Raw genomic sequence first — 23,905 nt, 5'->3', positions numbered from 1 at the left:
GTATGCAGTTTCAAATAAAACGTTAGACGGGATTGAAATTTTTGCGACAATGGAAGAAGTAGTTTCCATATTGACAATTGTAATTAACACAAAGGTTGTTATAGTTAAAAAAATTTTAATATCCTATTGAAATATACAATTCACGAATTATATTTCTAAGTTTCATACCGTGTACAATGCAAAGTATTTAAAAATTTCAAGTAGAAATTAGTAATTTGTGCAATAGAATTAAAAATATCAAGGCGATATTTTTAAATCACATATAGCAAATTGACCTGCCCTCTAGCGACAGTAAGTTTAATAATCGGAACAGAATTTAAAATCTCCATTTCGCGTAATTGTACATTTTTTTTGACAATATTATTCGCACAATGTATTTATGAACGATATGGGTAATAAAATAAGCACTTGAAAGTAGATTTTCGCGGTAATTACATCAAACGTGATTAGTTGGGTTGAGGTTCGCTCCTCACTTTTGACATCACTCGATAGATGGCGCCACAATTTTTATATGTCATGACATAAGTAAATCGAATTACCAATATCACAGAGTTGATATTAAAAATTAAATTGTGCGTTCCAAAGTTACGAGTTTGAAATAGAGAATTGAATTTTTTATTTCAACTTGAAATTGAAAATTATTACAAAGCGTGAAGGTGATATTAAAGATTATTTAATAATATCAAATCGATAATTTTTGAACATTAAAATTTTCAACACGTTATTTCTAAATCGTGATATATGAATAAGACTGCCGATTTGAAATTGTTAAATATGCCATTTCAATAACGATTTTTGAAATTTCGCACAAAAACCGTTATTTGAAATTGTAAAAGAGGAAATTATTGCGAGTTGTTTTTGGAAGATATGCAATTATTAATTTCAACTAGGCAATTGTTGTTAACACAAAGTAAATTTTTATAAATTTTAGTACCATTGCGTCAATTATAGTTAATTTTTTTAGTCCGGGTGTTCAGTTATTAAAAGATACAACGGCGTTCCATAAAACAACGTATACATTTTATTACTTTGATTACTCCCCCGACATTACAGGGACGCTCACCGATGGTTCAAATATTCGGAAAGGACTGAAAATAATATGTACAGAGTGGTTCCGATTCGTGGCTCCGTAACTGTAAGAGGGACAAAAAATAATTTTTGTGGAAAGTAGAAGGATCAACTACTTCAAACTATAAGTATAATCAGGGCAAATGACAAATAGTGGTGACTTAGATATTTTGCGACACCCCCAGTACCCTTAGGTAATCCCAGGGAGTCTTGATTACACTATTGGTTATATAACACGAAATCGAGTAAGAAATACAATATAAATTTTTACGCGCTAAGTGGCTAGAAAACATGAAATTTCTAATTTTGGAGAGAACATTGTTACACGAAACTACATCGTTAACACTTTCGTAAAGTTCAACATCCCTAAAAGGAAGACTAATGAAATGTTTTTGTTTATACAAGTAATAATTAATAATACGGCACAAGAGAAAGTAATTTTAATAAACATTCAGTTTCGGCTATCGCAATGAATTGGAAAGTGTCACCGAGAGAATATTAATTAGAGGTTCACAATGAATAACGTTGTAATTAATTTAAGAAAATCTCGAGAGTTGTACATTTTAGAGAAGCTGAAATATTCTTCCTCTTTTATTTGAGGTTCATTAAATTAATGAAAAAGTTGTGTTTAAGACATTTTTCGATAACTTTCCTTCAAGAACGAAAACTCGAGGGAAACCATGCCATTTAACTAATTCGAATACGGTACTAATTAACAGGCGATCATTTGGGCCATTGGATGCCGATTATCAATTAGAGGCGTCGAAACGTTGTAAAACTGCCGAGGACACAGTTAGTGGTCGTAAAATTAAGGGTTGATTTACTCAGTATGCAAATAATCCGAACGAAACCGAAAGTGTCTAACTTTTCAATAACGGAAACTTTCTATCCAAAGAAAAGCGTTATAATCTGAAAACTATAACTTTATTTTGTGTTCTTCATTTTCAATTAATGTGTTGTGGGTTATTGTTTTCTAACGCGTGTGACAGTTTTTTTAAATGCAGTGACATCAATCAAAATAACAAACTATAATTTTGTTATTATTAAGTTGCATTAGATTATCATTTTCGGAATATCTTGATTTATGTTTCTCGCGTTTAATAATAAACTTCGATAAAGTTCGATAGTAACATTTTTCCGAGCATTTTTCTTATAATTTTTAACCTAATTATTTCAATTTTATTGCTTTTTCTCCATTTTTACTTTCTAAGAAACTAAGAAATAAAACAAATAAATTAATAAAATTAAGGGACCGCAAACATATAAATAGCCTTTGTTTATTTTCTAACTCTCAAAATAACGATATTTAAAGGAAAATATTAGTAGCTTAAATTTGATTATTAAACGTTACGGGAATTTATTAATTGCAGTGCCCCACTATGATTTCCATTGGAAAAAAAGAATCATCGATCGAAAGAAATATCAAACAAATCAATCTAAAAAAATTTTCCGAACAAAAAACAAATTATAATCAGCTCGTAGAATTCCTAGTGTCCTCACCATGGATCAACTTACGTTTTCCGCATTATTTGACAATGAACAGTCTGAAATTTACAATTTTTTGAATTTTTTGAAGGTCTAGCAAGATGACTAACAGTAAAGCAAAACTTTTCCCATACCGGGAATCGAACCCGAGCCTCCTGGGTGAAAGCCAGGTATCCTAGCCACTAGACCATATGGGATGGTGAAGGCCATTGGTTGTTTCTTTCTGAGCCATTTTTACTGTGCGATCAAAAATGAGTTGCTGCCGAGTCACCTTTGGAACTTTTGTTTACATGGGAAATTGTATTTAACTTGAACTTCCAAAGGCGACTCGACAGCAACTCATTTTTGATCGCCCGTTATTTGCCATATTATAATCTAGTTGCGTGCTAATGTGCCACCGTACAACAGCACCCTTTGGTTTCGAAACCAAACTGATTTCTTGGGGAAATTTTGATGCGCTCGTATCAACTCTTACAGGGCATTTAAAAATTTACCTTCTTCTGTTAGAACACGCGGGTAGCAAACTTGATTATCTACAAATGTTTAGTAAAATGAGTGACAGAATCAGCAAAATTTTTTCCCATACCGGGAATCGAACCCGAGCCTCCTGGGTGAAAGCCAGGTATCCTAGCCACTAGACCATATGGGATGGTGGAGGCCATTGGTTGTTTCTTTCTGAACCATTTTTATTTGCCATATTATAATCTAGTTGCGTGCTAAAGTGCCACCGTACAACAGCATCCTTTGGTTTCGAAAGCAAACTGAATTCTTGGGGAAATTTTGATGCGTTCCTATCAACTCTTATAGGGCATTTAAAAATTTACCTTCTTCTATTAGAATACGCGGGTAGCAAACTTGATTATCTACAAATGTTTAGTAAAATGAGTGACAGAATCAGCAAAAATTTTTCCCATACCGGGAATCGAACCCGAGCCTCCTGGGTGAAAGCCAGGTATCCTAGCCACTAGACCATATGGGATGGTGAAGGCCATTGGTTGTTTCTTTCTGAACCAGTTTTACTGTGGGATCAAAAATAAGTTGCTGTCGAGTCACCTTTGGAACTTTTGTTTACATGGGAAATTGTATTTAACTTGAACTTCCAAAGGCGACTCGACAGCAACTCATTTTTGATCGCCCGTTATTTGCCATATTATAATCTAGTTGCGTGCTAAAGTGCCACCGTACAACAGCATCCTTTGGTTTCGAAACCAAACTGATTTCTTGGGGAAATTTTGATGCGCTCGTATCAACTCTTACAGGGCATTTAAAAATTTACCTTCTTCTGTTAGAACACGCGGGTAGCAAACTTGATTATCTACAAATGTTTAGTAAAATGAGTGACAGAATCAGCAAAAATTTTTCCCATACCGGGAATCGAACCCGAGCCTCCTGGGTGAAAGCCAGGTATCCTAGCCACTAGACCATATGGGATGGTGAAGGCCATTGGTTGTTTCTTTCTGAACCATTTTTATTTGCCATATTATAATCTAGTTGCGTGCTAAAGTGCCACCGTACAACAGCATCCTTTGGTTTCGAAAGCAAACTGAATTCTTGGGGAAATTTTGATGCGTTCCTATCAACTCTTATAGGGCATTTAAAAATTTACCTTCTTCTATTAGAATACGCGGGTAGCAAACTTGATTATCTACAAATGTTTAGTAAAATGAGTGACAGAATCAGCAAAAATTTTTCCCATACCGGGAATCGAACCCGAGCCTCCTGGGTGAAAGCCAGGTATCCTAGCCACTAGACCATATGGGATGGTGGAGGCCATTGGTTGTTTCTTTCTGAACCATTTTTATTTGCCATATTATAATCTATTTGCCATATTATAATCTAGTTGCGTGCTAATGAGCCACGGTACAACAGCACCCTTTGGTTTCGAAAGCAAACTGAATTCTTGGGGAAATTTTGATGCGTTCCTATCAACTCTTACAGGGCATTTAAAAATTTACCTTCTTCTGTTAGAACACGCGGGTAGCAAACTTGATTATCTACAAATGTTTAGTAAAATGAGTGACAGAATCAGCAAAATTTTTCCCATACCGGGAATCGAACCCGAGCCTCCTGGGTGAAAGCCAGGTATCCTAGCCACTAGACCATATGGGATGGTGAAGGCCATTGGTTGTTTCTTTCTGAACCATTTTTATTTGCCATATTATAATCTAGTTGCGTGCTAAAGTGCCACCGTACAACAGCATCCTTTGGTTTCGAAAGCAAACTGAATTCTTGGGGAAATGTTGATGCGTTCCTATCAAGTCTTACAGGGCATTTAAAAATTTACCTTCTTCTGTTAGAACACGCGGGTAGCAAACTTGATTATCTACAAATGTTTAGTAAAATGAGTGACAGATACAGCAAAATTTTTCCCATACCGGGAATCGAACCCGAGCCTCCTGGGTGAAAGCCAGGTATCCTAGCCACTAGACCATATGGGATTATATATCTGTCTTTATTTACTTCTTCTGGTGTTGATTTACATTTAGCAGTGATAAGATAATTTGATATCCTATAACCTTTGGGCTTTGCATGTGACCTGGTCGAAATTTCACAATCTACGAAGTAACCTCTTGCGCGAAAATTTATCTTAGGCTATAGATAGGTATCTTTATAATTATTATTTATCAGGAAGCTTTTGCAAATCTATATTATAATCTAGTTTGTTGTAGATTGTTACTCGAATAATCTTAGACCTCTCTGAACATTTTTTGTGAAAAAAACTATTGTGTTAGCCATAGATGTGGTTAACTTCGGCAATCGTCCACCCAGGATCCATCCAAAGATAGTCCCTGTCGCTATCAGTCCACATTCTAGTTTGACCACCTTCCCAGTTATCACCCCAATATTCGTTTCCGAGCAAAATCTGGATATCCGATTTCTCGACATCTGATAGCATTATTCCTTTTCCTTGGAGTTCATTCAACGATTGTTTTCATAACGTTTCCTGGAGGAATGACCAATTTTCAAGGACCTGGCGTAAGAATTTTTTTAATCACTATTTCTGCTTATCTTTATTTCATTCGTTTTCCAACATTTGGCAGATTCAGTTTTATCACAAAAAATGCATCAATCATTCCCCCCTCCCCCACATTTGATAACATATCCAGAACCTGTGGGAGCATTATCTTTGTGACTATTGCTTTTATTCTGGCGTGTTGCCCTCAGGGATCTGGACCGGATCGAAACAATACCGCGAAAACCGTACCGGACCGTTTGTTTTTTCAAAACCGAAATCACAACCGCAACCGTAATTCCTTCTCCAAGTCAATTCTAATTTTTAATCAAGTACTTAAACAGCTCGGTAAGCTTGGTAACCATTTTCACTTGAAACCAAAAAAACCATTATGTACTTAAAAAAAAGATTCAACACAACTTTTTTTAAAATTTATTATCCCTCTCTTGTTCTGGGCCCTCAACAGACTTGTGCCCAATTCTGTGTTCAGTATTATGTTTATCTTCACCCAAGGTGATTAAATTTTCTGTGACCCAGGAGCTCGTTTGCTACATTTCTTACAAGGTTATTATTTTAAAAAAATTCGACGCCTCTTCTATAAATAATAGTGGGGTGTCAAATAATACCGGATGGACACAAATGTTTAGGTAGTGGATATTGAATAATCCCTGGAATTACATCTACTGCTAAAAGCATTTCGTATCGAGACTCCAGACAGGGCTGCGTAATTCCCTTTGATGAGGAAGTTTTAATAGTGCACTATTGACGGAAGTTTGGGTCGAATCACCGATCTCTCACGTTTACGATCTATTGTAGTTTTTTGTTTGAGATTGAAGAGATATTTAAGCCAGTTGAATTTCGACTTTGATTTAGGGTAGGATTTTCGTATTGCGTGGAAATGCAGATTCGTACATTATGCCATCCAGTCGAAAGATCGTCACTAAAATTATTACGGATTTCACCTCTGACGCTTAAACGCCACAAGCCTGAGAAACTACCAATTTCGGGTAACTTAATACAATCACCCGCGTTTATCCTTCCCCCATAAAGCGCTTAGAGTAACTGCCTCTGCAACGCGAAACATTTGCGGCGACCGAAAATTATTTGCTTAAGACTTTCCCGTTTCCCACTAAACTCGGTTACAAAAGACGAAGGCCCAGATTACGATTGCAAACCCTCTCTAAATTTATGATCGACCGCGAGTTTTTCCCACTAAAATTACAAATTAATTGAATAGAGAGGTTTTTTTAAAATCTCATCATCATAAAATTGAAACCGCCTTCCTGTTTCGCACAAAATTAGCAATTATAAGTCTAGACTCCCGAGTAACGCGATTAAGTGTAGGGAAATTCTCTTAATCCCCTCAGAGTTCCTAACAAAATCTATTGGTTAAGTAACCCTTACTTTTCCTCCTATTCGTGAAAAATACAGCCTACGTTATAAGTGAAAATTACAATTTCGGTAAGATTGAGAATCAAATTTGAATATTCCGAGCTTTACTGCTGAGGAACAAAATAAATCATTTTCAGCTGTTTTATTTAAATCAACCCGTTTATAGCAATAATCAAACACCAATTTAGATGGAAAAAGAGCTACGGCATGAAGTGAGCTTTTTAAAGCTTCCTGTCTGTCCCGTTTTTCTCTTCACTTTGGCGTATTGCTCCGCTGAGAAAACCAGAAGCTATACCAAAACACATTTTTTTCTTAAAGTACGTATATAAAGACTTAATTGGGGCGTTAAATTAGCATTTTAGTAGCTTTTGCTCTTTTGACGTTTGACATTTGAGTAGCAGGTAAAATCAGAAAGGACTGAACTTTATTAATTAAATCAAGAGCGTTAACATAAATAACTCGGTGAAATGTGGAAAATTAAGGTCTATTAAGTACCATGCTTTATAGAGTTTAGAGCAACGGGTTCAGACTTCCGCTCTCAGGCACAGGATTCAAGCTGCAAATTTTAGTCTTCGCACTTATGTGAAAAAAATAGATTTTTCGTCCCCCTGAAAATGAGGAGAAGGTTTTCGCCAAATCGTGAATATCTCGGAAAAGGCTCAACTTTAAGGGCCAAAGAATTGTACTACTTTTTTGTCATAAAAAATCTGTTTCCTACAAATGTCAGACCCCAAGACCTTTTCTCAAAAATAAAAATAGGAAATAAAAGAACCAGTTTTCGAATTCTCTCGACGACTTTGAGGTTATGATACATTCATATTCATTTTTTACACCCTACCAATTTTACTTCAAACAATTTAAATTAATATCTAGTATTGCCCTAAATTGCAAAAAAACACTCAACTCCCGGGATTTAGCCGGCAGAAAAATTCAGCTGTTTTAATAAATTATTTTTCCCCGATTTCGAATCACTGCATACCTACATCCGAGCCTACATCACTACCTACGTAAAAACCCCGGTTTTCAACGGGAGTTTTCATACTAAAAAAACCTGACATTTTTCAATCGAGAATGCCTTATAATTTTATGTGCTTTTAAAGGTTGTCCCTTGAGCCTCACTATAAATGAATTGATGTAGAAGTCAGTCTTTATAAAAAATGTAATTTTAAAAGCGAAAAAGGATTAATACTTTTATGCGCACTTAAAGGGGGACTTGTGGATACTGAAAGCAAAATCAAACAAACAAAGAGCAATATTTGAATTGTCACAAACATTACTACAGCCCTCAGAATTGACGGATTTTTTTTAATCTTAAAGTGAATTTTAAACGTAGGACTCGATCCTCATCTCCGCAGCTAAACTTTGCCCCTTTTTTCAAGTTCTTATTCCATCGTTTTCCCTATTTCTCTCGTCATAAACCTCTGCTCCTCCGCATAAGTTAGTTTTTCCTTTATTGCCCTTCTCATCGCTTACCCTTCTTTCACCCGTTCACTTTCTCTATCTCTCTGGTGACCTTTGGTTTAGTCCCAGTCCACCTATTTGTAGTACATGCCTTCTTTGTATTTCTTCTGATTCTTCCCATTTCTGTCATCTCCATACCTCCGTTCCGTACATAATCATCCCTCTCATCGTTGCCGTGTTTTATTAATCTGAAATTCCTCTCTCCTACTCTCCACACCTGCAGTTCATTGTCCCTTCTCCCTTCTTTCTTAATCCCCTTGTGCGTTTTTTCTTCTCATCATTTCCTTCATCTAATTTCCCTTATGTGGACATTAAATAAAATTGGGCTAAGTGGACATCTCTGTCTCAATCCTTTTAGTGTACAGAACACTTCAGACTCCTTCCCTCCTATCCTTACCCTACTTGATAACCATAATAGCAGTGTTGATACGGCAGCCCATGGATGTTTTGTTGAGAAATGAATCTAAAACATTTGATTTTGAAATTTTTCATGTAAATTTATGCAAAAGTATAATCGGTCAGGCCATTATTTTTCTTTTTTGTTCTCTATCTGATTCCGTAAAAACCAATATGGCGCCCATAAGAAATAAGAAAGTACGTGTTATGGAAATTCTGATAACACATTCAAAAAGGTCCATAGAAGGTGCTGACGAGAACTGCCCATTTCCGACCGTTTAAGTTAGCGAAAATGAAAACCAAATTTAACATTTTCAGTTCAGCCTGTAGCTCCTACATCTATCGTGTTATATTTTTAAAAAATTTTAAATGCGTTTTTTTAGTCCTGCATCTTTCACAGTTACGGAAATCCCAATGGTGAGTCAGGAATTTGGACCACCCTGTACACGTGAGCTCAAAAAAACTATACTTTTATGTGTACCTAAAAAGAGGCTTGTGGCCCCTTTAAACAAAATTAAATAAGGAAACAAATATACAGGGTGACAATTTGAAAACTTACCACCCCCCATATCTTAGTAAATAAACGAGATATTTAAAAAAATCAAAATCCGTTTCGGTAATTCGGAGGGGGAATCACAATAACATAGTTGGCGACGCACCCCCTCCAACCCCCTGCGCCCCAGCCACCCCAACTTTTAAATCTTAAATAGTGACCCCCCATGTGTGATACGTCGTTGGAAAGCTCTGAAAAAATGCATTCCAACCATACCAAATAGCATTACATTTAGGTTAGTAATTATCGTGCAAATCAAAAAATAAATTAATATGATACATTTGAAATCCGGCGAACATAGACGAACTAAGACAGAGAATAATTCACGAATGTCGAAATATTGCAAAACCAACATTTGAAAAGGTTCGACAAGAGTTTGAGAATAGATTATAACTGGCGATCAAAAATGAGTTGCTATCGAGTCGGCTTTGGAAGTTCAAGTTAAATACGATTTTCCATGTTTATTTTTTGATTTGCACGATAATTACTAACCTAAATGTAATGCTATTTGGTATGGTTGGAAAGCATTTTTTCAGAGCTTTCCAACGACGTATCACACATGGGGGGTCACTATTTAAGATTTAAAAGTTGGGGTGGCTGGGGCGCAGGGGGTTGGAGGGGGTGCGTCGCCAACTATGTCATTGTGATTCCCCCTCCGAATTACCGAAACGGATTTTGATTTTTTTAAATATCTCGTTTATTTACTAAGATATGGGGGGTGGTAAGTTTTCAAATTGTCACCCTGTATATGAAGTGCAAGAAAAATTTGTAGAGAGATAAAACTGGACAATAAACAATTATTTGCAGATTAATTAATTTAAAAAATAGAAATGCTACAGTGATTTTGTACAATGATTTGGTGGTATTGGTTTTGCTTACTACTTCATATTGGTTTACGGACTGTAATTCTGCCTTAATTAGTAATGCACAACCTATTAATTGAAAAATGTATCGATATCGATTTTGAAACATAGACAATTCCTGCTCATTATATGTATTGGTCCAGTATGCGGAGCAGTCAGAAGGGCCGATTCCTGCAAAATGTGGTGTAAACGATTTTAACGTTTTAAATGGTCCATTTGGGTCTAAATAACATGTATTTGAAGAGTGCACACCAATTTTTTCCCGGCACAACTTTTGGCAGCCAAAAAACCTCAAAACGTTCGAACTTTTTTCAGTTCAGTTTAAAACTCGAAAACGGTCCATATTTTATGAATAACACTTCTTTAGTAAATTAAAGAAAACAAAATTCTGCGTCGATCAAAAGATGAACAAACAAAATCGGTCCAATAGAAAAATTTTTACAAGCGATCAAAGAAATCCCTTAAGCTCCCCATCAATTCCTGGAGATCCACGGTAATCCCTGAAATCGGATAAAATTCCTTGTAAATCCTCAGAAATCCTTTCGACATCTTCTTCAATTCTTCCTCATGCTTCATTCCAATACTTTACTACCGCCGTTTTCATATAGAAACGTAACACCTTCTCACAGGTATTATAAATTAACAATATTTACGATTGTTATATTTCAAATACTGCGTGGCAATATTGAGTAAATCAATTAGAAGCTAAAGTTTACTTTTGAACCAGGCAAAGAAAGCTATTTCAGTGACAAAATTCAATTGGAAGGTAGACAAGGAAAGTCAGATTTTGACTTTTTCTCATGGGTTAAAAAATTGTAGTTCACATGTCATATTTTATCAGGAACGACTTCATTCAGTACGGCAAAACAATTATTGAAAGATAAAAGCGAGGATAAAAGTGACCGCATGTGCAGATAAGAGCATTAGGTGTTTAATCTCTACCTGCATACGTACGTTACCGCCCCTCCATCAAAAATATAACTTATGACCAAATCATTCGATCGTGTTATAACGCGAAGTGCAGTGCATATTGTGAATTTTGACAAGCACAGATTGGGAACCGCGTAAAATTCAGTAAGTAATTTGGATTTTTACATTTAAACATTGGGCATACAATGCAAAATTGGAGTTTGACAATAGGTGAAGTGTGGCTAAATATTGTGTCTGGAAATTTACCTCTAGTTTCAATCAATCATTTTCCAAATCAAAAATTTCTACACAATTGCAATCATTTTATCTATCCAAGTCTAAAATTGGAAACACGTGTAGTCCATTGCGTCGGCATTTTGAACAGGTGTTTACAAGTCTGTTGATGATAATTCCATTCTCAACAAAAACCACATTTGCCGTTTTATTAGCTAATAATAGTTAATAATAATTGTCGCAGAGTTTACGAATTTTGAATTAATTTGATACGAATGAACCAGATACCTTCGCAAAATGAAAGGGTGACTAGCAATTTCATTCTTTCTCTCTGTATTCATGTTAAATCCGGGTCCTTATTAGATGTATTTAATTGGTCCAAAAATTCCTTCAGTATATCAACGTATTTACAAACTTCGAGTTGAAGAATCGAAAGGTGGATTTCCATTTTTCGCATTTTGAAGTTTTAAACGACGGTTTTAGAGATGTTTTAAATTTCGGGAGCTATTTATCAAACCAAGCTCATTACATTTTATATGAAAATTAACTACAAATACTGTAGAAAATTATCTGCATACTGGACTATATTAGAAAAAATGTTAGGTATTTAAATTAGTCTGGGTGTTCCGTTTTTATGTATTATGTTTCAAAATCGTGCACAATTAGAATGTGACTTTTTCACATCAAAAAAATACCCAAGAATGGAACTAAGTTAGTCATTACATTTAGTCAAGAATACACACTGTATCCAAAATAAGGTTGTCTGCCTTTATAGAAAACCAGAGAATTGCAAATTATAATTTAAATCCCACATTTTTCGTCGACCCTGTATACTTAACGCGTACCAAGTGGCATACTGCAATTCACAAAATGCACAATTTTGCGCGAATCCAATAAGGTCAAGTTGCAGATTACAGGGCTTACTGCAGCAAATGATTAACAAAGAAATCCTCAATGCCACATTCCAATGGAAATTATTCGAATTACAAATTTGTACACATTAAATAATTTCATGGGATAAAGCGTGGCTCATTCTACGTACTTTCGTGAATGTTTTACTTACCGGCAAAAGTGTGTACACTCGAATCTGAGCGATTCGATAGGGGGTAGTTTTTCCTTGAGGCTCTAAGCTAAGGTATAACTCAGAAAAACCCCGAAAACTGTCACTTTTATCGTTCATACACATAAAGTTAGCGTTCAAATATCTTAAATTTTTTTGTTACATCAAAATAATTACTATTTGCGCCGCGCCGGGGCCAATAGTGTATTTTTTGGGAGCTTTTAGAGGGGACACTTCCTGTCCTTTTCCAGTATAATGGAAAAAAGGAAACAATGCGAATTCTTTTTTGCTTTTTTCATTATTCATTATTAAACAGATACAATGTTTGTAAACGCACAATATTTGCTTAACAAAATTTAATATTTATAATACGAAATACACACATCAGCCATAGTTACAAATTGGTATATATCCCCAAAAAATGCGCCTCAGGCTTCAATTTCAGTCTGTACAATGTTTAGTGTCGGTCTCGTTAGCATGGAATAATTAGATAAACAACATTGGATGATCAACTGCTTCTGCCCCGTGGATTATTATATACGAGTAGGCCAGATTTCGATTTAACCAAAAAGTATTAGGTGTGGCAACGCATTCCTCCGCCGAATATGAGGAATCAAATAAAATCTAGTTAGGTATTTACAATAGAAAAGAATCGGCAGTAGGTATCATTTTATGGACGTGACAATGGTTAACAATTTATCGTTAGTAATATATAACCTCGTGACCCCATCGTATTCTACTAATTATTTACTGGAGATGCTTCCTGACCCTACCGATTTTCGAGTGCTAGAAAAATTGTGTCATTTGCATTGAGACTTTTTGTTTATTAACCGTACATATTTAAAATTTATATTTGGGCCATGTTGAAGGACGCTACAACTTAAAAATATTTTGAAGGAAATTGCAATTGTTATACAGGGTCAAAGTCGCATTTTTTTAGATAGAACTAAATAACTAACATTATTTTTCTTGTTTCAGGTGAGTACCTACATAGCTGTAATGGAAGCTTGACGTCAGTCTGCTTTAATAGGAACGCTTGTGCTGTAAGTGCCTCATTTATCATTAATCGTTTAGATACAATTTCATACTCATACCTTATTGGGCTGAATTTCGATGAGAGTATTAATTTAGAAGCTCTATTACGATTTTCAGAACTCATATTGCCATTATATGGCACTCAACTGCATTTGTTACAAATTCTGTACCGCAGCTGGTAGCCGTTAGGGCCAAATCTGTTTTGGAGTTGAATTAAACACAAGCCCTAGTATGTACTTGTAGGTATAGTAAAAAAAATCGAGTGGCCCTTATTTTTGTACTATGTTACACCGTAAGGGGCTGTACCACAATGTTGTGCTTGCGTGGTAGCCAAATACGTAACAGTACATCATTACTTTGTAGTAACATTTGGGTACTATTTCAAAATGATACAAAAAATGTGTTAAAATCTATCTAGAACTTCGACATTTTAGCAAGTTTTTAGCAACTTGGGTTATAAATCCGAAGGTCGGGTGTTCGAACCTGGGTTGAGGTGAATTTTTCATCTGTGGCGGAGATGGAAATTACCTTAGGCCAGTTCCGAGCATTCTACCGGCTACTCCGAATTAGGTTTTCCTGCAGTTTTCCTAATTCGTAAGGTAAATACCGGAGTAGTATAGACCATCTTAAGACCTTCTGCAGAGGCACCTCTAAATAGCATTATGCGGGTCACTCTGTAATTGGGCGCATGCCTGTTGAGGGCCCAAAACAAGAGAGGGATAATAAAATTAAAAAAATAAAAAATAAAAAAAACTTCCCACCACGAATTTATCGAAAATCGCTGATTAAAGGAAAAAAGGCCGAGATACGTCAAAAGATTTGTCAAGGGGGACAACTTTTTAACCAAAAACTACTTCACCCCTTTTCACCCGCTGCCCCCAGGGTCATTGCTTTAAGAATTTTAAATGACAAGTGGTATCGAGTCATAGCTTGTTTAAAAGGTCTTTCGAAGTCCTTTATTTTGACGATTTTATGCCATTTGCAAGTGCATATAGAGGTATATGGTGCTACATTTTCAGGCATATGTGCAAAAGGGATGAACTTAAATTCGTTAGGGGTCGAAAAAGAATGGCTAGGGATTTAAATTTAACCCCCATGTACATTTGGTTCTATCGGGTAGGGGTAAAAGGTGTTCAGTAGTACAGTATTTGTTACTTGCAGTACAAGTAAGTATACACTGTGTTCAAGATAAGGATTTCTATCATGGGGATAGATAATACGACGATGGTCCAATTAGAGTAACCATGTGCCATTAAAGAGTTATTATAATGCTTTAAAAAAATCAGAAAATTCCAATTTCTTCAGAAGATATTTCACAATTTTTTTCTGATGTTCTTGAACAGATACAAAACATAAATAACACTTTCTCATGGACACTATTGGACACCTTTGAGAGATTTTCAATACGTTTCGTTTCAATCATCAACTTTATTGTTTTATATGGCCTGTAAAAAGTAAGCATTTTTTTATTACGAAAACAACGATGTACGGCACACAAAAAAACTAAAGTTAGAAACTGTTGGTTTCAACAGGATGGTGCACCTACGCACAGCGCAAGAATACCTATCGGAAAAATTTTTCCATGTTCCAGAAAATGTGTGGCAATGAGGAAGTGTTTTATTTTTTTTTTTATCTGTTCGAATCACATCAGAAAAAAATAAAAACGGGTAAATTTCGGTTTTTCTTCTATGGTTTCGGAGAGCTCTATTACAGACATCCTTATCTTGGACACAGTGTATAGCCAATTAAATTAGTGGTAGTGGATTCACTCTCTACATTATCAGACACTTCACTGACACACGATGAAAATAAAAATGCACGCACATCACGTTTTCTCATAAATGCAATGGTAGATACGGGAAAAAAAAATAAAATTAGAATCCGTGTCCCAATAGAATAAACATTCCCCTGAAGGTCTACAGTGTAAAAGGGTAACGGAATTATCAACCCTTATTATTGTTTATGTAAACAACGCGTGTCTCTCGTGAAATCCCTTCTAAATATTTTGAGAACTCCTAGTAGGTGACGTTACACAGGGGGTAACCTTTAAAATCTTTTTTTGTATCTACTGTATAAATCAGTAGTCTTTTTTCAACTACTTTATTTCCACCCCAATTTCGTTGAAAGTTACAGCTGGAGCGAAGTGAAGCGAAGTTTTATATAATTTAATAAAACACTTTCAAAGCCCGGTAATCACTTTCTCCACTCGTTTCGAAGTTGAAAGCTTCCAACATTGATCTAAAAATATTTGAGCTCTTTGGAAACATTTTCCTGATTTTGTGTTCCCTATACGCCTGGGTGATTAATTACCCCAATCAGAATATTGACATTGTTCGTATCATTTTATAAAAAGTTTCAATTCCGTAATTGATACCAATATACACGCGAAACAAAAATAATCGTTAACAGTTTTAATATAGAAAAGGTCGTGGATTTTATCACACTTTAACCTTTAGATCGAGGCCGCTTTGTTTGTAATTAAAAAATTGTATTCATTGTATCTTGCCTTTGTGTAATGTAAGTAGGGCACAAAGTATACGAGTGCCCGTTTTGTTTTTTCCTTATTATGTAGTTTTTAATATAATCTAATTGTAGCACTAACATCGAGGACATCAGTAATCCCTTCAAATTGACCATGACGGTCACCTTAGCCTTTTTATTTATTCTTATTTGGAAAATGCGAGAAAATTACTTATTACAATGCGAGGTATGTTAATCGAAATAAAACAGCCCCTACTATAGGAAATTTCAGCCAAATTTTCGAATGCTATTCCTTAAAATGCTGACCGAAAGGTTCAAAAGAATGATTTGCACGTAAGAAAATCAAGTCGCCCTTTGCGTACAATTCCTTGTAGCTTGATATAGTAAAACCTCAATAAATTCTGAATCTGTTAGGAAGGTCAAAGGGCGTTATTTATCGCCAACAGTATAATAAACATAATATAATTTACATAATACAATTGCAAACATTGCGTTATCAATAGTTCATTGAACATGCACTTTGTTCAACAAATCAAATTTCTTTTGTTCCTGAGTTACATTTAAAATATCCGATTTTGTTTAGTTAAAAAATTAGTGTTATATTTGGAATATGAAACAAACAGTGAATGTGCGACGAACACAGTTTTAACAAGTGGAGAAATGCGTAAAAACCGTACCTACATTTACAGCAAATGGATTTTTTTCGAAAAGAAAAATTGTTGTAATGGAACTCCCTGTATATTTTTCTAAATAAACGGTGGTTCCAAAAGAAAGTGTCCAATTTGGACCACCCTATACAGGGTGCCCCATTTTCAACAATTTTAATAGGATATCCGTATTTGTTAGTGCTACTAAAAAGTAATATAGGCGTCATGGGCTCTTCAGGCTAAACGAAATGGTAAAATTAAAATCTGAAATATTCGCTCGTTGAAGAGATACGGGGGAAAATTAAAAAAAATGTTAATGTTAGAAAGACATTCTATTTTCTTAGTTAAAAGAGAAATAGAAAAAAATGTTTGTTACAAAAGTTATAATAATTGTTGAATAATCTGCCGCTTTCAAAATAAGTATACGAGGTCAGGTAAAAAAGTTGTCGGACCCAACTTTATTTTTGTAAATGGAACACCCTGTATATTTTAATCTAAAAAGATAGCATATCTTTTTTCAAAAATATACGCACCAAGAATTATATTATAAAAGATTCAATAAGTGATTCAAAAAATATTCAAAACAAATAAAAGATTAGAAATTTTAAAATATCAGGCAGTTTGGGGGTATGGAACCCCCCCCCCCCCCGTTTACGAAGATTTTATCATAGTTGCTTATAGAGAAATGAACATTAAATCTTTCATTCTGGAGTATATTCCGTACCGTCCAGATTACTCCGTTAAACATTCTTTTATCAAACGTTTACGGCCCTTGGCACTTAAACTTTCGTTTTTGGGAAAAGCTTGAATGTTGAGGGGGAACGTAGCACGGATCATACCCCCTAACTGCATGATTCTACGTGGTCTCTCAAGATTCATAGTATATAAATGAAGTAAGTTCGTATTTCAAAACTTCTCATCGGGAAACAAAATCATTTTCTTACGGAACAGAGAAAAGTGCCTTAAGGAAAAAGATTTTAATAATAAAAATCCCTCGAAAAATCCCCTTCGGCTCGGCCGATCAGGTGTAGGGAAATTTCTTTCCGCCATTTTGTTCCAACATGGCAGAATTGGCTGATTCACGAACCTAACCGAGATATTTATGAGTTACACCAACCCTAAAAGTTTGGTTGAAATCGGTTCATAATTACGAAAGTTAGAGTGTTCCTTGCACGTGATATATACAGAGTGGTCCAACGAGAAGTATACAGAGGGCTTTTAGGGTATTAAATTAGAAATTTCGAAAAATCCACGAACACGTCAATTTTGTATTCGAGGGGGACAACTTTTGGAATACAAATCACGAACCCAAGTCTTCACCCCTTTACGTAGGAAGCTTAACCCCTAAAATTTTAAATGGAATCCTAAATTGAATTGGAATTTCTAAATTTAATACCCTAAAAGCCCTCTGTATACTTCTCGTTGGGCCACACTGTATAAACCTATATACTGGTATCTACCACTACGCAAAAAAATAAAAATTGATTTTTACAATAATTTCGGAAGAAGATTTTTAAAATTTCTTTTTATCCAGCAATCCACCAATGTAACTAAATTGTAACACCCTGTATAATTCTTGCTTCCGATGTGCAATAGTAGGTTTTTTTGCGTTTTTTTTTACTGTAACGGAAGCTACTTGTACTACTAAACATATTTCCAAGATATATTATTAATGAGTTTGCATGTAAATGGATTCATCCAACTTAAATTAAAGATTTATTCGTCAAATAAGGAGTTCGAAAAGGATGACTAATTAAACATCTCGGAGATTTTCTAAAAAAAACTTGAAAACTATTATAAGGGATGAACCTGGCTCCTAATTTCACGCAGGATGGGTGTGATACAGGTGCATAGAGAATTATTAATAAACACCCGATTGTTGTGTCAAACCGAGTGTCAAACATAATTAACTTTAACAATGCACATGTAAATACAAATCATTCTCCACATACAGAAACGCAAGAATAATGAAGTGCCCATAATAAACCGGCTACATTAAATCACACAAAAACGTTCTCTATTTATCAATTGGAACTACCGGTTATTTAACGGTAATTACTAATTGATTATATACTGACAGCGCCAATTTATTATTCAACAATTTCCGCCTGCCGCCGATATAATTGCTCGTAATTCTCTCGTGTAGAGGACGTAAAAATCTGGATTTAGAAAACAATTACTGTCTCCCATTTCTAATTAAGAGATTCGCCACGCGGTGGTAATTTAAAATTGATTTAATGCCGATCACAAAAACACAAATTAGGCCATGCTAGAATTAGTTACTTTGCACGTATTGTTATGCATGTTTGTGCGTTTCGGACGCCACCAATTTTCAATCATATCTCATCAGTCGGAAAATCTCATGCTAATGCATTGTTTTCTCGGCCGCAATGTTTACAAAGAGCTTTTATTTTAAAAGCTCCTTCTGTTCTTGCTCTAGAAACTTCACACACTTTCCGTCTGTATACTTCCTGTTCCGTCCTATTTGCGACTGCGCTTCAATGGGATATCGTGGCGCAGCGTCGCGACGCGCCAGTCACCCAACTTTACGCGAGTGTATCTGCGGAAGTCAACTTGGTACCGTATGTTCACTGTTGCTTTTGATGCTAATATCATATTGTTAACTGATAAGCGATCAGTTGTGTGTTTTCAGTAGTGCTTTCTTCCGCAAATGCTGTAGATCAAATGAAAATTTCAGTTATTGCATTTTAGTCAAGATAACGACACGTGGTCAATGCTATTCAAGCCCATTTTGATGTGCATCTTTTACCGGGGGGCGATTTTCAGATACAGAAATTTATATATATACCAAGGGGGGATTTGAGACAGTCGTAAATCAGGTCCCTCTAAAGATTATCCGCATTTGTTGCACGAGTGACTCGTAACATAAAAAAACTTGCGGTGTTTTCCATCTGAAAGTAAGCCCGATTTAAATATTGTGTATTTGTAAACGCAATGCGGCCAATTACGCAAATGACACCCAGTATACTATCTACATTTTATTAATCCAAGGCGTAGAAATTTAACATAAATCTCCAAACTTTACTTTTTATTGTTCGATTTCTGCCGATCATATATATCAGTTCTCCCTTTCGTTTTACGTGCACCTATTTAAAAGTCATTTCCATGCTTCTGAAATGGAGAGGGCTCGATTTTCTTATTCATCATTCTCCTCTCGTCAATAATAAAAAGTTGATTAGTACACGGCGGCATTTATTGAATGCGTATGGAAAATCCGCTCTACCCCCGTTTAAACAACCCTTTCGATCTCAGTTGGATTCAGCAATTCAAAACTAAAGAAGAAGCTGTAAGTTGTAACTAAATAGCAACTCTGCTGCATTGTTTATTTGGCAGTGGTTGACATTATTTGCTTATAGTTCGCGTTACAGCCACTAGAGCTTGAAGACTTAAATAAATATGAGATGGGGAAGGTTACATTTTAGCATTTGCGCGAAACAAGTGCCAAATTGCGGCGAAAATCTACATGATAAGCTCCTCATTACGTGCTTAACATGAATGGCACGTTTGCTACTATTATTAATAAAAGAAATTAGTTTTCACTTCGCGCAACGCGCAAAACACGATAAGGGTTTTAATGTGATGACGTACGCTCTGGTGAGAAATAAGAAGACAACACGTACAAATTTAAAAATCCCTCTGGAAGTAAAACAGAAAATTTAGTTTCCACCTGGCAATCGCAAAAAATCGAAATTGATAATGAAAAACTCATTATCGGCGCTTATGCTAGTTTTAAATCACCATTTCGACCTCCCGTTAACACTTAACGAACAAAAAACTGTGGGCACTAAGTACGTAAACTGTTAATGGATCACCTGGGATCTTTTAAGGGCATTCCGAGCGTCTTAAATTTGTTTAAATCGATATCTAAGGGGGAGGAATGTACCTAAACCTTTTTTTATTAACATATGAAAATCACAACTGCAGCGAATTGACAATTCTTTCAATTTTTCAGATCCTTTCGCAATTCGGTTCGTTATGGTGTCAAGGAAGAAATTTTTTTCTGTGCAACATACGAAAAAAGTTACAGTAAAAAAAATTGCACACTTCACAATTGTAAATTTTTACCATTTACCGTTCTTGTAAACCCTATACGCCTATTGTTCTGTTGATCTTTGATTAGCCAAAACTGAAACATGAAGCATGTTCAATTCTAGTTATCATTTTGGGGTAGAGAGATCAAAAATCTTGATCTAAACCCCAATTTGTAAATGCTATGATAGAAAAAGGAAAGTTGGTTTTATTGAGAGGTATGGTTATTACTTGGTGTCTTTTATGTGGATGTGTTAAAAAATTAATCGCGCACTTGGACTTTCTTTTATGGGGGCATTTTAAGGGAAGGGTCATTGTTATATTTGCCCAGATATTATTTCGCTCTTTTTGAATTTTAATTTTAAGTAGTTGGCGTAGTCATGAGGACGCATCGTTATGATTAGTTGTTGAGTTTTACGAGGTGTAAACCACAGGTGACATTTGGTGTAGGTACTGTGTTGGGGAAATCCATGAAATCTCGATTGAAAGCCGTGAAATCTTGACGAAATCCATGAAATCATAGTGGAATCCATTAAGTTATTTTGAAACTTTGGTGAAATACAAGAGATTTCATCACAATTTGCGATTGTGATTATCCTGTACAACAAATAATCTGAGTTCCTCTAACGAGGAGATTAACAAAATCGTAGAGGGAGCTTTCGTGGGTGCTTTAAAGCTGATAGCAATTAGAAATGACAAAAGCATTTATCTCTGCATTTAGTGTATAGAATTATTATAGATGAATACGATGAATACCCATCAATATTTCCACCGAAAGAAGTTCAGTCGTAAGTTCAATTTGAGTATGATGACTGTCTCGATGATAGTATCCCCCTTACCCCGAACGATCTAAATTGTAGATATTTCCAAGAGAATTCCAAAGGAATGGTTTCTACTCTGAAAAAGCCGAAGAAGGAGGAATATGTCGCTCTTGTTAAATTTGAATTTTGAATAGTTGGTGTAGTTACAAAAACGCATCGTTATGATTGGTTGTTGATTTTTACCTATTTGTCAATTATGACTGAATTTAAGTAGTGAAATAAATTGATTTAAAATCAAAATTTAGAATGTAAATCTTTAAAAAAGCACATAAAATAGACTGTGCATCCTCTGACTAAAAGGCAAAAAAAAATTTTACGGACTCGCAGACTTCTTATAAAATCAAATTAAAATCACGTGTCCAAAAAACTGAATTGCCCTTGCGCAGGACATAACTTTGTTAATTAAGGATAATTTTTTAGAAATTCTAATTAAAGATGTTTGTAAAAGCCAAGTAAAACACACATAAAAAAGTTATCAAAGTCCTCGTGTAAAATCGAAAGGACTTCAGCGCATTGGATATAGCTTGCGCAAGTCCCTGTTTTCTCATTTATGGACGGATTTTTCTGAATTTCTAAAAAAAATAATAAACGCACAAAAAATAGACTGGCTCTGCAGACCGCAAGTCTTTTTTATACAATTAAGATGGTTCCTATAAATATAAACGCAAAATTAAAAAATGGATTGCGCAAAATGCGTATACTTAGATATAACTGTATTTGCGAAAGACACGTCAAACACGCACAAATTGTGTACAACCCTTGTACAGATAAAAACGCATTTTTAGCACCTCCACGAAATTTGGGAATTGAGCGGAGTAAAGGATTTTAAATTGTAACCTCATGCTTAATGCTTGTTATTTAGACAATAGGAATTAATTCCTGCTATTGAGACTGTTTATTAGAATACCAATGAAGGACCACCAGTGTTTAGCCTGCCCCCCCCCTCCACCAATTGCAAAAATTAAGGAATTACAACCCTCCCACATAATACGTCGTGGAAGAAAGCGGTAGTTAGTAGAAGTCAATTCCTTTCGTTAGAATACCGTGAAGAAGACTAAAGCCAGTGTCTCCTGCCCCCTCAATTTTGATAAGGGGTACGAGAGAAGGGTGGTAGTTGGTAGAAAACAGTTCCTTTCACTGATCAAAGATAAAAACAAATTTCTGCCAACTCCCTCTTCCTACCCTCTGATCTCGAAAAGGAATCGCGGAAACAGAAACCAATTCCTGTAAAAGGAATCTTTCATATACGATGCAGTGCTGTACAACGTGTGATTACTCCATTCCCCTCCCCCTCATTTTCAAAGGTTTTAAATGACATCACTAGAGGCATGCGTATGCAAAATCTGGACAAATTGCTTATTTCATGTGAAGGTTATGTACCTTTTACTTTCAAAAACATCATCTCGGGAAAAAATGGGGGTGGTCCCGATTAAAGCAACAAAATTTGAAGGCCGTCTGGCACACCTTAAAGGTATAGGCTACCTATTGCAAAATTTTGCAGGCCTCTAGGGCCTCAACAGTAGTTCAAAACCGTAGAAATGGGCGACGGACGGACAAAACACAAACAATAGCACTTTTTTTTATTCTTAAAAAATGCGTTAAAAATGGATGGATTTTTCCGAAATGTTAATTGACAATGTTGTCAATTAAATGTACAAACAATTTCCGTTTTTCGAAATCTCATCCGAAGGGCTTACAACAAGGAGGTGGTTTTCATATTACGGTTTGTCATCAGTTAAATGGCTGAAAACCAATTTCACTGAGGTAAATATTTTTTCGGAGAAAAAAGACTTTTTAATCTGTAAATGCACTTTTTGTAAATCTAACTTATTTTACACTGACTATGCAAAGGGATATTTGGGGAAGTATATACACTTTTATTATTATTTTATTTGTATAGGGTGGGTTCAAATTTGTGACTCACGATTGGAATCTCGTAACGGTGCGAGATACAGTGTAGGTTAAATGGGAGCAAAGTTGCATCTTTTTATGACTAAAAAAAACACATTTGAAATTTTTGAAAGATCTTTGAAAATCCCTGAGATATCACCGAAGAACGGAGTATGTAAAGTTGCCTATTGTCAATCGCCAAATTTGGCCATTTATAATAATAATTTGTGATTGATGGCAGAAATATAAACTCAGACCAATTTTATTATAATGCACACTTTCTATCTGTATAAACCAAGGGGCGCGGCGGAAGCTATCTTTTCGCGCTTTTGAGGAAAACTTTCAAGTTGTTTTTCCAAGATAACTTAGCTATAAATGAAGTTGGATCAATTTCCAAAATTGAGTCCTATCCAGACAATAACGCCAGGAAAATTTATTTCTTTTTTTCTTTTCCAAAATATGACAGCCCTCGACGTTACTCTTAAAAAAAGATTATTTTAAAACATTTTAGTAAACCCCAGCTACCTAAAGCATTCACATTTCACAGTAATATTCGTTCCCTTCTTCATCTTCACTCAGAATTCAGATATCGTGGAACGAAAGCAAG

The 23,905-nt window shown here is 35.4% G+C and overlaps 7 non-coding genes across 7 annotated transcripts; all 7 read right to left on the bottom strand.

Moving 5' to 3' along the window:
- Nucleotides 1–2,678: 2,678 nt before the first annotated feature.
- On the bottom strand, nucleotides 2,679–2,750 carry Trnae-uuc. Its single transcript has one exon. It is a non-coding gene; the product is annotated as a tRNA-Glu (tRNA).
- Nucleotides 2,751–3,130: 380 nt separating this feature from the next.
- Nucleotides 3,131–3,202, bottom strand: Trnae-uuc. The gene has a single exon. It is a non-coding gene; the product is annotated as a tRNA-Glu (tRNA).
- Nucleotides 3,203–3,460: 258 nt separating this feature from the next.
- On the bottom strand, nucleotides 3,461–3,532 carry Trnae-uuc. The gene has a single exon. It is a non-coding gene; the product is annotated as a tRNA-Glu (tRNA).
- Nucleotides 3,533–3,912: 380 nt separating this feature from the next.
- On the bottom strand, nucleotides 3,913–3,984 carry Trnae-uuc. The gene has a single exon. It is a non-coding gene; the product is annotated as a tRNA-Glu (tRNA).
- A 258-nt stretch (nucleotides 3,985–4,242) lies between these two features.
- On the bottom strand, nucleotides 4,243–4,314 carry Trnae-uuc. The gene has a single exon. It is a non-coding gene; the product is annotated as a tRNA-Glu (tRNA).
- Nucleotides 4,315–4,590: 276 nt separating this feature from the next.
- Trnae-uuc lies at nucleotides 4,591–4,662 on the bottom strand. Its single transcript has one exon. It is a non-coding gene; the product is annotated as a tRNA-Glu (tRNA).
- Nucleotides 4,663–4,919: 257 nt separating this feature from the next.
- Nucleotides 4,920–4,991, bottom strand: Trnae-uuc. Its single transcript has one exon. It is a non-coding gene; the product is annotated as a tRNA-Glu (tRNA).
- Between the last annotated feature and the right edge of the window lie 18,914 nt (nucleotides 4,992–23,905).

This window comes from Photinus pyralis, unplaced genomic scaffold (genome assembly GCF_008802855.1).
Source record: "Photinus pyralis isolate 1611_PpyrPB1 unplaced genomic scaffold, Ppyr1.3 Ppyr1.4_LG6, whole genome shotgun sequence".
Taxonomy (NCBI): domain Eukaryota; kingdom Metazoa; phylum Arthropoda; class Insecta; order Coleoptera; family Lampyridae; genus Photinus; species Photinus pyralis.
The sequence above is the reverse complement of the archived record's forward strand: the minus strand, read 5'-3'. Positions and strand labels throughout refer to the sequence as shown.